The sequence below is a fragment of the Magnolia sinica genome, chromosome 2, assembly GCF_029962835.1.
Source record: "Magnolia sinica isolate HGM2019 chromosome 2, MsV1, whole genome shotgun sequence".
Taxonomy (NCBI): Eukaryota; Viridiplantae; Streptophyta; class Magnoliopsida; order Magnoliales; family Magnoliaceae; genus Magnolia; species Magnolia sinica.
Window position 1 is genome coordinate 132,056,199 of NC_080574.1, and position 12,806 is coordinate 132,069,004.

General features: G+C 37.2%; 1 non-coding gene across 1 annotated transcript; it reads right to left on the reverse strand.

Moving 5' to 3' along the window:
* Positions 1 to 9,354: 9,354 nt before the first annotated feature.
* On the reverse strand, positions 9,355 to 9,428 carry LOC131238451 (small nucleolar RNA snoR117). The gene has a single exon (XR_009167859.1). It is a non-coding gene; the product is annotated as a small nucleolar RNA snoR117 (small nucleolar RNA).
* Positions 9,429 to 12,806: the final 3,378 nt, after the last annotated feature.

Here is a 12,806-nt window from a genome sequence, read left to right on the forward strand (position 1 = left end):
TTCTGAAAGAATAACCGCTTGTGTTGAAATCAGGAATACTCCAACGTAAACGCGTAGACTTAGATTACATCTAAATATTATTGCTATTGGGTTATAACTAAGGACTATTGTGATTAGATTATCACTAGTCCAAGGATAGAGCTAATATATGATAATTTGTATTTTTGGTGAAGGAGCATCTATCATAGGCACACTTGATGAATGATCCAGATCTCATCCCAAGGCATCTAACTTGGACTGATGTATCATTAGTTCCCATGATCTTAAGATCTCTCAGAAGCTAATACCTTTGAATCATCACCATCATTTAATAATATAACCTACCCATGTGCCACCTTACATCTAATCACACGTTAAAGATAAAAGAAATGCCCAAGCAGATCCTGTAAAGGAGAGATCGGAGATGTGAATCACACACCTACATGTCAACTGTATAGAAGTTACTTTGCACATTCACTTTTTTTTTCTTTTTTTTTTTATTTCGATTTGCAAATTCCGTCACAAGGGTATTTTTATCATTAACAAAAAACCAGCATGCAGTTTTATGGATCGACTAATTAGCTCGACAACATGCGAAATCCACTCCATCCAAAAAATGAGAAAATGCTATTTTTTGATAAAAATCTGATATGGGCCACACCATTGAAATAATATAAAATTATGCACCATGGCCTACCTGACTTTGGGTTAGGCTAATTTTTGTGAAGTTATTTCATCCTCATGAGTCACACTTGGTAAATGGATTTGATTAAGTATACAAAACACAGGTGGCCCAAACTCAAATTTATGGTTGGTGTCCCTCCATTGTTCAATGTTCTATGGCCCACTTTTGTTGTGAATTTTACTTTTTCACAGGGCGTAGTATTGGGAGTTGCACCAGATGAACCTGGAGTGGACGTCTTACCACGAAAATGGTCGGCCAACAAAGCTCTCCTCCATACGTTAGACATGAAGTAACCCATTATGACTAGATACATATCCCGGCCGTAATCCTACCAAGGAGAAAGGCTATGTGGGGCCCATCAAGGAGAAAGGAGCAGCTAGTCTAACTTATTGGGCAGCTGAGATTTTGAACAACCAACATTTGGTTGTATGTCTTACCTCACCGAAAAGGAAATTCAGTGTTTAACTCGAACATTTGGTTGTATTTCTTACCTCACCCCGAAATGAGAAGTAAATTTAGTTTTTGAATTGAATCCTAGAATTTCTGCATTTGAAACATGATTAGAATATACAAAAGAACCTTGGGTGACCACTGTAAGGGCTCGTTTGGCACCATAGATTTGGAGGGATTTGAGGGGAGTTTGAAATCCACCGTGAGAGCTTGGATTACATCTAAAATCCTGCCAAGAGTTGCATGTGTAACACGTGTGTCAATTTATTGGATACATGACCTTCTAATGATATCCCAAAATAATTAGATTATCAATCGCATCACTATAATTACTCTAATAAGATGATCAGCGTCGTCCAAACATTGTCCATGTAAATCAACGGTTTAAAATAGTTGGTTAGTCACTTGGACGTGATCTTGTGCTTGTCGCCCATTCAAGATTTGGAATTTCATCATTTTAAGTATATATTGCAGCAGCCTTATTACAACCATTGTGTCAAACATTACATACGTTCACTAATTAGAGATATTAAAGTTGATTTAGTAATTAAATACACACCCCGTAAATATACCATGCATAGCTACTTTTGGATTAAAGTTGATTCTAAATCCAGGGTTCCAAACACAATAAGAGGATTTCAAATTCAGGGGTTTCAAATCAAAGGGGTTCCAAATTCGCGCTCCCAAATGAGCCCTAAAGTGATCAATGGCATGGATTTACATGATTTTCACATTACGATTCCCAGCATTTGCATTTTGCTAGATAACACGAGTGCATGTCCACGTAGACCCGGCATCATGAAAACTCATTGCCACATGTTGAATTTGGACCACTGATGGTTCTTGTAAAAGTATGATCTGATAAGTGTACCAATATTATTTCTTGGTATAGGGAATGTCCACATTGCATGCTGATTAATGGAAGCAGATTGCCTGCCACCGGTTGGAAGCTAAGTGGGACCCATCGTGATATTTGAGTCAAATCCACTCCATCCATTAATTTTTTTCAGCTCATGTTAGGACATAAGCCTGAATATAAGGCAGTTACAAACTTAAGTAGCCCACACGACAGGAAAAGGGGAGGATTGAACGCCTGCCATTGAAACATTCTCACGGCCAAAGAAGTTTTGGATGGTCTGATATTTACGGGTACTTTGGATGGCATACAAAGATGACCGTGGACCAAGGAAGGTTTCAACGGTGAGTATTTCCCTTTCCACTTTTTCCAGTCATGTGGCCCACTTAAGTTTTGGATCTACTATTTTATTTTATTTTTTCTTATATCCGAACATACATATAAGTGAGTGGATTTCTCACAAACATAACGGTGGGCCCACTAGCTTCTGACCACAGGAACTTCCTACTGTTATTTCGCAGGCAACCCGCGTCCTTGATTAATGACTTGGATCTTGTACACGACTAACATCTTAGGAAATTCGGAGTCCTAAACTTGTAGGATGCCCCTTTTGAGGGTTTTTTTAATATTTAGATCCTACATGCACGTGCTATATACCCACACTTGCAGTAATTTCTAGCCCTTGAAGATAAAGGAGTTTGGAATTAAATCTCCTTGTAAATAATGAAGTTTCTTTTTACTTGATTTTAAGGCATTGCACGTAATGAGAAGAGAGAGATTTGGTACTTCATTCAAGCATCCTTTCTTCTTATTTTACCTTTTTTATTATAATTTTGGGTACTCAAAAGTCACAATTAAATCTCTGGATATTCCTAAATAAAGTAGCGGTGGCACATCACGCGTGACAACATGGATGGCATGATCATACAAACCGAAAATCCAGCTAATTCACATCATAAGTGTGCCACACACGAGTTTGGTAGCTTATTGGTAGTATATATATATTTTATAGTGCGGCTCACATGATGATTGTACTAACTTGATTTTTGATTTACCAATTCTCCATGATTTTTTAATTGAATTCATGCAATTCATGCATGGCCCACAGCACACAGTCGACTGCACTTTAAAAGAAGACAATTAAATCAAGACATTTGGATCATTTGTCCTTCTGTATACATGTTTTTAGATTTTAAAATAGTCCTTGCATTGTTGTGGCACCATTCAACTACAAAGCTTTGTAGGTTAAACCTAGTTAACAAATATTTTTGTGTGACCTGTCATGATGTGCAGATGACATCCAAGCCGTCCATCATGTATATATTCAGAATGCATTGGAATCCACATCACGAATGAAGGTGATTCTGTAGTGTCATTGTGTTTGGCACCTTATAATCAAAATGCACTCAAATCTAAAAATAGAAATATATTGAAGTTTTGTAGTATATTTAAAAGAATTTAAATTTAATTATTATATTAATCTCTATATCCCAAATTATTATACATGTGTGATATTTGACAAAATGAATACTAAGCTCATTGATATATAGCTGGTGTCGGTATGTGGTACTGACAGAAACGGATTGGCTACTCCCCCTGCCACTAGACTCGTGGCTAGTGTTCAATGATTTATGGGTCCCACCATGATGTATGTATTTCATCGATGCCGTTCATCCATATTTACAAATCATTTTAAGGCTTGATATAAAATATTAGAGGGATAAAAATCTCAGGTGGACCACACCACAGGAAAACAACAATGATTGGATATCCTCCATTAAAATCCTCCTAAGGCCCACTATACTGTTTATTCAACATCTAATTAGTTGATTAGGTCATACAAACCCAGGTGAAGGGAAAAAAACAAAGATCAGCTTGATCTAAAACTTTTATGACCCCCAAAAAGTTTTTAATGGTCAATGTTCATTCATCACTATTTCCTATAATGTGGTCCAATTGAGATTGGGATATACCTCATTTTTGGTTTCATACCATAAAATGATCTAGAAAAATAGATGGACAGTATGGAGGAAACACATACATCATGGTGGGGCCTACAGAGAACAGACCATTAACCATTGGCTGGTGTCAACACCAAACGCAAAGACTCTCCTTCTCTCTCTCTCTAAATCTTTATCTTTGTTTTTCTCTCTCCTCTTTTAAAATCTTTCTCTCTCATGTTTAGTTTCAAAACTAGGGGGAGTAGCCGATCCGATTCTGGTACCGACTACCAAGTAAACTCTGTTGGGGCCCACCATGAATGCATGTGGTTTATCCACTCCGGATTGGGTCGGGTCGGATCGGATCGATCTAAATTGACCACGATCTAAAGTCGATCCCAAAACCATTCGGATCTAAATGGCCCAAATTGATCCGCACTAATCCAGACTTTCGGTTCGATTCGGATCGGGTCGGATCCACCGGATCGGGTCAGACATGCCCAACTCTAATTACGAGGCCCTCCAAAGATGCCATCGTCAATCCAAATCAAAAGCAGGGCTCGCCTCCTCCTCGAATACGTGCGTAGAGGGGGCGTATGCATGATGTCCCCATCAATCTTGGACACGATAGACATCTAATTTAGGAAATCGTAGTTGTAAACTTGTAGGATGTGCCTTGTGTGGGTTTTTTTATTTTTAAATCTAAGAGGCATGTGCCATATACCTACACGTGTGTTAATTTCTAGCCCTTGAAGGTAAAAGGAGTTTGGAATTAAATTTACTTGTAAATAATTATGTTTATCTTTACTTGATTTTAAGGTGTTGCAAGTAATGAGAAGAGAGAGATTTGGTACTTAATTCAACCATCCTTTTTACTTTTTTACTCTCTTTTTTTCCTTCTAGGTTATCCTCGGTGTCAATCAAATCCTCGGATTTTCCTTAAGGAGTAGTGGATTGTGCGGCGCAGCATGCGTGTATGGCATCTATGACATGGATGACATGACTAGACAAATACAAAATCAGGCTAATTCAAGTCATTAGGTGGGCCACACATGAGTTTGGGGGCTTATGGGTAGTATGTATTTTATAGCGTGGCTCACATAATAATCGTACTGGCTTAATTTCTGATTTGCCTAATCTTGGTGGGTTTTGGATTGAATTCATGCACTTCATGCATGGCCCACAATGCACAGTAAATCGCACTTTAGAAGAAGACAATTAAAGCAAGACATTTGGATCATATAGCCTTTTATATACATGTTTTTAGATTGTAGTATAATCTTTGCATTGTTTCGGCACCATTCAACTACAAAGCTTTGTAGGTTTAACCTAGCCTACAATTTCTTTTTTGCGACCTACCGTGATGTACAGATGACACCCAAGCCATCCATTATGTCTATATTTAGAATGCATTGGAATCCACGTCACAAATCAATGTGATTATGAATTATCATTGTATTTAACGGCTTATAATTAGAATGTATTAGAATCCAAAAATACAAATACATTGAAATTTTATAGCATATTTAAAAAATTTTATTTTAATTACTAAATCAACTTATATATCCCAAATTGTTATACATGTGTGATATTTGACAAAATGACTATAATAAGCTCGTTGGAATATATGCTTTAACCAAAAAAACTAAAATTCCACAATGTTTTGTAACCATTGATTTAAATACCAATGTTTGGAGTCTTTGAATCATTCTGTTAATGTAAGTTTAGTGATCCAGCCTATAATTTGACGGTTTTGGGTATCATCAACATACCACATGCACGATAGATTACTACCGTAAGGACACTTTTGTTACACCTGCAGCTCTCAGCCCTCGTACCTTTAAAGATGAATTAGGAAAGGCAAATCAATTTAATTCACTAACAAAAAGAAAATATTGCAATACACACTAAAATTATTTATTCCAAATATCTTTAATTCCACTCTACAAAATGACTTTATTATTTTTATTTTTATTTTTACACACACGTGATAATAGGCACTTGAACCTATGAACTTAGTGTTGAACGACTTATGGATTCTAAATGCTCTCAAATACACTTCACGCTACCAAAGGAGCCCTAATATTCTTCATGGCACCACTAGTATTCTCCACGGCATGCGGAAACTTGGTTATTCTAAGTGTGCGGCATGCCCTATGCCAGACTTTATGGTTGTCCATTCATCCTCTTGAGACCAATCTTCTGAATGAATTAGATGGCATGTAACAAAGCATAGTGGGCCCCACTGACAATTTGAAAGGTTTGTAAGCGCCCGCATCCAAAGTGGGATAGTCCACCTGAGTTTTGGGTCGACCGTAGTTTCAGAAAACAAGGAGAACATTAGTGGGAATACATGATGGGTGGTTTGAATTTCATTTATTCCTCACAATGGCCCCAAAAAGGATTTAATCTCCAAATCTTTTGATGGACAGGGACTAAATTCTAACCACAAAAAGATTTTATTCGGTAATTAAAAAAAAAAAAAAATTCCCAAGAAAAAGGGAGTAAAACTGTAACCTGCTGGCACGTGTGTGGCCTGCATTTCCAAAAGCCAAAGAGAATAAGAGTTTTGAAAGTCTCTGCCATATCTCTCTGATTGTTGGCCCACGCAGCTGTTGTTGTCTTTTTGAGAGGAAAATGCTTGCATTTTGATGAAATGACTGCAGAAGAAGACGCCGTTTCTCGCAATTAGACAAATGAATACTCACGCGGGATGAGTGTTGTATCACACTCGGAGAATCTGTCACTTCGAAATTACTTGATGTGGTTTGGCAGCGTATGTATATTTGGTGGTAATAGGTGATAATAATATAATTTTTGCACGTTTAATACTGTATAATTGACGGCAAAGGAAAGGTTGCTTTCTTATGTTTTTAGAAAAAAAAAATTTATTTCCGTGTGAATCCATTAGATTTGGTGTGAAATACTTTTGTTGGCTCCTTTTTTTTTAAGGTGGAAGAGTTGCACTAAGTAACAAATGAATGACCAGATTATGGATCCGTCGTACACTCGGCGCATTGATGATACTTTGAAATAATTCAATTATTGACCATATGACTAAAGTAAGAGCACAAGAAATATCTAAATCATCCAAACGTTAGCCATCTAATGGATGGTTTAAAAAATGTTGGTGATTCGCATCGTTTGAGATTCTTATCTTTTGTGGCCCACTTATAGCTCAGAATTTCCTCTTTTCTACTTAAGTATATATTTTTAATGAGCTTATTATGATTATTTTGTCAAATGACATGTGTACACTAATTTGAGTTATTAAAGTTGATTTACTTAAATAAATTTAGTTACCTATTATATATCATAAATTTTTAATGAATTCCAAATAAATTGTCAAACATAATTTTTGAATTCCGGTGGTTTTTAATTACAGGATACAAAGTACAATTGAAGACTCCAATTCACATCCAATCTATTATAATTGTAATTTAGATTCTAATTCATGATACAAGATACTAAATGAGTGACGTAGGAAAGGACATGAGGTCAAGCACCATCTTCCTTAAGGGGATAATTGTTCCCAATCCAACTTCTCTGGACTCCTCACAAAGAAACCTCAAATCCACGAGGAGAAGAAAATATAAATAATTCTAGGAATTAGAAATAATTTAATTGATCATGAAAAATAAGATTACACTCATTTAAATAGACATACTAAGCCATGGAAGAAGTGTCGGAATTAAACTACAACTAAGACTCCTACGATTCATGACTTACTATAAATAGTAAACTTACTATTTATAAACGATTGTGATTCCTACTAGCGCGCATGGTTTTTGGCTAAAAATAGTAAGTATCATATTTGGCTTCACCACATTATTCTCCTAATTATTCTAAGCACTTTTCATGTTGGGCACAACTTCTAAAGCCCAACAGATGAAGAGTAATAATCAAACTAAAATTTACTATAAATAGTAAAAACAAAATTAAAAAATAAATTTGACCGTTGATCTGATGGCATTTCACAAATTCAGCGTTATGTCAGGTTAGGTGGCTAAAATAGCTCGTCCTACCCCAAAATCATATATAGTACGTTCGATACCTCATTCCGATTTGCGAAATACGCCCGTTTTAAGTTCTAATGGTCCGAATCACTTATATCATTAACCGGGCCTTTTCTAATCCATCTTCGCTATGAAACTATCCATGACCCGCTCTACATCAATGAGGTCCTAGGTATTGCACATGTGACATAATTAAAATGATGTAAAATGCCTTTAACCATGAGTTTCATTTTAATCTGTTTTTACTTTTCATTGCAAGTCCCACCCCTAACATGTACATGTATTTTTTTTTCACTAGGCTGCGAAGAATTACCAAACATTTTTATAAGCCTTGGTTATAAATGATTCACGTCCAAAAAAAAAAATTTCTACTTATTTGATTTAGACATTTATTTAGTGGCAAAACATAAAAATATCCATTTAACCCCATTTCACAAATTAAGGTGACTTAGCAGTGAGTTAACCAGTTTAATTTAAATAAATATATGCGAGCATATATACTTTTTTAAGTGCCTGCATATCAAACGTTATACATTGCCAAACTATTAAATTACTATTGATACAAACCAAAAAGAGAGTGATGGCCCCATCGAGTTGTGGGCCATGAGGCCATCTTTCATTCATTTTAAATGGTCCGTTAATCTAAAGTTGGGCAGACCAAGAGGGTCTGGACTAAGGTTGGCAGGAGAGGTTGGGTCAGATCCAGTATCGGTTGATGACTGTTTTCGACCAGTGAGACACGTGCATGGCGGTTGAACATTGCTTACCTGCGTATATAACATCACTATCAGTGAAAATGATTCTTGATCCACTCTCATATTTTATACCTGAACTGGATTTAAGCTGAGCCAATCTTTGGACAGGTTGTGTTGGCTGGTCCATGGTTCACAAAAGTCGTACATATATATAAATGTATTGCCTTTTTTTGAGAGCCATCACCTAAAAGTATTTTTTTTTTCTAGTCGTCCATTTTTTTGCCGTGCAAGCCTAAGGAGTGAAAATGAAATGGCCTAATTATTATGTTACAATATCTAAATAGTATATCTCAACTGATGAAAAGTTCACAGCCGACACCCATGTCATTCTTAAGTAACATAAACCATCTGGGCCTTAAAAACATTATCGAGCATCATGCCCACCATGATGTTTAGGTAAAATCCACCTTGATCACCAAGTGTGTCACTCATTTTTGACGAGGAATCAAAGGTTGTTTCAAAGCCAACAATTTAGGTTTGTATCCAACGGTTGAAGTGGATTTTATATAATCATCACAATGAGCCTTGGAAGCATTTTTATTTTCTTTTTTATACACGCACAAACTCACACGGTAGTGGAATTTCACCACCTGTGGGTACTGGAACCATTGACCGGGTATTGAAACTCTTGAGAGTCTACCACCGGAGCAAGAGTAAGGACCCAAATGAGAGACGGCCTCAGAAAGTTAGAGTGTGAATACATCAAAGATCTCATATGGTACGGACAAGTCTAGTACATCACAGGCCATCGTCATCGCCATCGAGATCCAACCGTGGAGAAGAGAGGAAAATTATCATGGAAATCGAGGAGCATTTGTTGAAGAAACGATGGATTTCTTTCAGAAAGGGGAGAAAGAGTCCAAGGGCCTCGAAAAAACATAAGGGTGGGCATCCCTCTCTTAACTTTTCCCTTCATATGGCCCACCTAAATCATGCATCACGCTTGTTCTTGGGCTCTACAATTAAACTAATGTAACTTAGTAATCCGGGTGACTTTTATATAAACACTATGATGGGACCCACCAACAAAGTCAAGGCTATGATCATTTTGATGCCATTGAGTGGTAATATGACTTGAAAATACATCTCCAACCAGTGAATTCAAAAAAGGTAAAACAGTAGTAAATGAATACAAATCTCTTAACATTACCAACTATTACCACTTTTTACCACCATTTCTATAATGCCTAATATAGGCTGATTTTCCTACACCACACTCATTTTAATAAGCCCATTTATACACCATACATATGTCAAAGTGGCACATCAATGTGTGATCTAATCCATCCAACGAGTTGGCCCAATCATGAAAAAATTTCACTTATCAAACCCGTTCGGATCCCAGTCTGGCATTCAAGAGCTAGACCGGACATAAAAAGACCTAGGACAAGAGCTGATACCGGTCATCCTGGTACGGTACCATAGGACCCTACCCTGACCTGTTTGCAGCCCTACCGTCCATCCTCCTTTATAGAAAGGTCAATCTGGCATTTTTCGTTATTTCACACTATCTAACACGTTTTAGGATTTCAATTAAAACACGTCTGGTACATATCATGATTCAAGGATAGTGTTTCGTAAAAATCCCAGGGAAAAATAACTGAAGATGTGACAAAAGCAAAGTGCTAAACATGATGGCCGGTTTCATGAGAAATGCTTTCGATACTCTGACAGACTGTGATGGACGATACTCATACAGTTAGAAGTTAGCCACAAATAACACATGTGACATACAAATAATTTAAAATTAACCATTTAAATTATGGGCACCGGTTTAGATGTATCATTAACAAAAAATAATCTTATTTAGTTACCAGAATATTTGATTGGACAGTTAAAATTGAAAAATATCCAATAACTTCTAAATACTAAGTATCCACAAATCAGATGTTAGGATTGTTCAACCAATCTGAGTTTTATACTTAAGACAGTTCATTCCACAAATTACTCATTTTAATTTGGAGTAATGTAGGTATACCATTCTCAAGGGCCTGTGTAGCAAGCGTCATGTGTAGCTGGAGTATCAAATAACTGTTTTTGTTTTATTGCTGCACGCCATCTTCTGTTGTCTCATTAGCATGAAATTGCTGACTAGAGTCAGGATGCAGAATATCTAATTCCAAGGTGATCAAACTATCATCATTTGTTTCAAATGGCCGGTGATTCCAGATGTGAGCAAACTATCCAAGCGGTACACCACATGTTCCCGTGGTGCTGGCTCCATACCTAAAAATTCAGGCCCATCTGTGATTCAGGTGCGCGACATCAACGGAAATAATTAAGACTTGTTCTATCATGCTGGACCCATGCCTCAAAAATCAGGTCAGTCCATTACTTAGGCCAGTTCATTATTTAAGCATTTAATGAGTCCATCCCTTTTGCGAGCTCGTTTGAGGACGAATTCAGATCCTCTGCTTGTTGCAATCCAATTGGACCACATCATCACACAGTGTCTAATGCAGCAACATTGACTCCGTCAGTGATGATGTGGACCAATAACTAATGGGAAAGCAGGATTTTCCTGCTTGTGGCAAGCAAAGAATCTAAATTCTTTTAGGACATGTGACCCAAAATGAGGTGGATCAAAAACTCAAGTGGGCCGCATGATAGGAAAAGGTGAGGATTCAGTGACCACGGTTGAAATATTTTTATGGCCACAAAAGTTTCATATCAGGTTAGGTTTTCTTGTTTTCACTTCATCCCAGTGGGAATGACCTTATAAAGGGCTTGGATGGCATATAAACATCAAGTTGGAGCCTGAGAAGGTTTCAATGGTAGGAAACTCTTCCCCAGTTTTTCCTCCTGCATGTCCCATTTGGGGTTTGGATCCACCTTATTTTCGGTCTCATGTCTTAAAATAATCTTGCAAAACGTATGCATGGGGTGAATTTCTTAGCAGCATTACTGTGGTTGCCACCTAACATCCCAGTACAGTAGCTTCTCGGCGTATTTATCATACTAGTAATAATTTCTTAAAAAAAGACGTGATTTTCCGCTGTAAAAGAAGCCATGAAACATCATACTTTTTTCTTTAATCCAAAACCATGCATGTACCACATTTAGATGGGACCCACTCATTCATTAGGGGACAAAATATCAAATCATGGTGCACTACAATAACAGACGATCCTAACCATCCATATGTAATTCACAAATGGAGATGAAATGACAAAAAATTAAAATAGCATTTCATGCTAGAATGAGCAAGGTTCCAGCAACTGAACGGTTTGCAACATCCCATCACTGCGATTTTCAAGCTACCAGCTCTGCCCAATATGATACTAAATGAATGGTTTGGATCTCATTTCCAATTTTGGACCAAACACGATGGGACCCACTCATTTATTAGGTGACAAAGCATCAAATCATGGAGCACTACAATAACGGACAATCCTAACCATTCACATGTAATTTACAAACGGAGATGAAATGACAAAAAAATAAAATAGCATTTCATGCTTCAGCGGGCAAGATTCCAACAACTGGACGGTTTGCAAATCCCATCATTGCAATTTTCAAGCTACCAGCCCTGCCCAATAAGACACCAGATAAACAGTTTGGATCTCATTCCCGGTTTTGGACCAAGGACGATGGGACGCACTCATTTATTAGGTGACAAAGCATCAAATCATGGAGCACTACGACAACGGACGATCTTAACCATCCACATGTAATTTACGAATGGAGTTGAAATGACAAAAAATTAAAATAGCATTTCATGCTTCAGCGGGCAAGGTTCTAGCAATTGGACGGTTTGTAACATCCCATCATTGCGATTTTCAAGCTACCAGCCCCGCTTAATAGAACACCTAATGAATGGTTTGGATCCCATTCCTGCTTTTGGACCAAGGACAATGGAACACACTCATTTATTAGGTGACAAAGCATCAAATCATGGAGCACTACAATAAGGGATGATCCTAACCATCTACATGTAATTTACAAATGGAGATGAAATGACAAAAAATTAAAATAGCATTTCATGCTTCAGCGAGCAAGTTTCCAGCAACTAGATGGTTTGTAACATCCCATCATTGCAATTTTCAAACTACCAGCCCTGCCCAATAGGACACTAGATGAATAATTTGGATCTCATTCCCGATTTTGGACCAAGCACGATGGGAC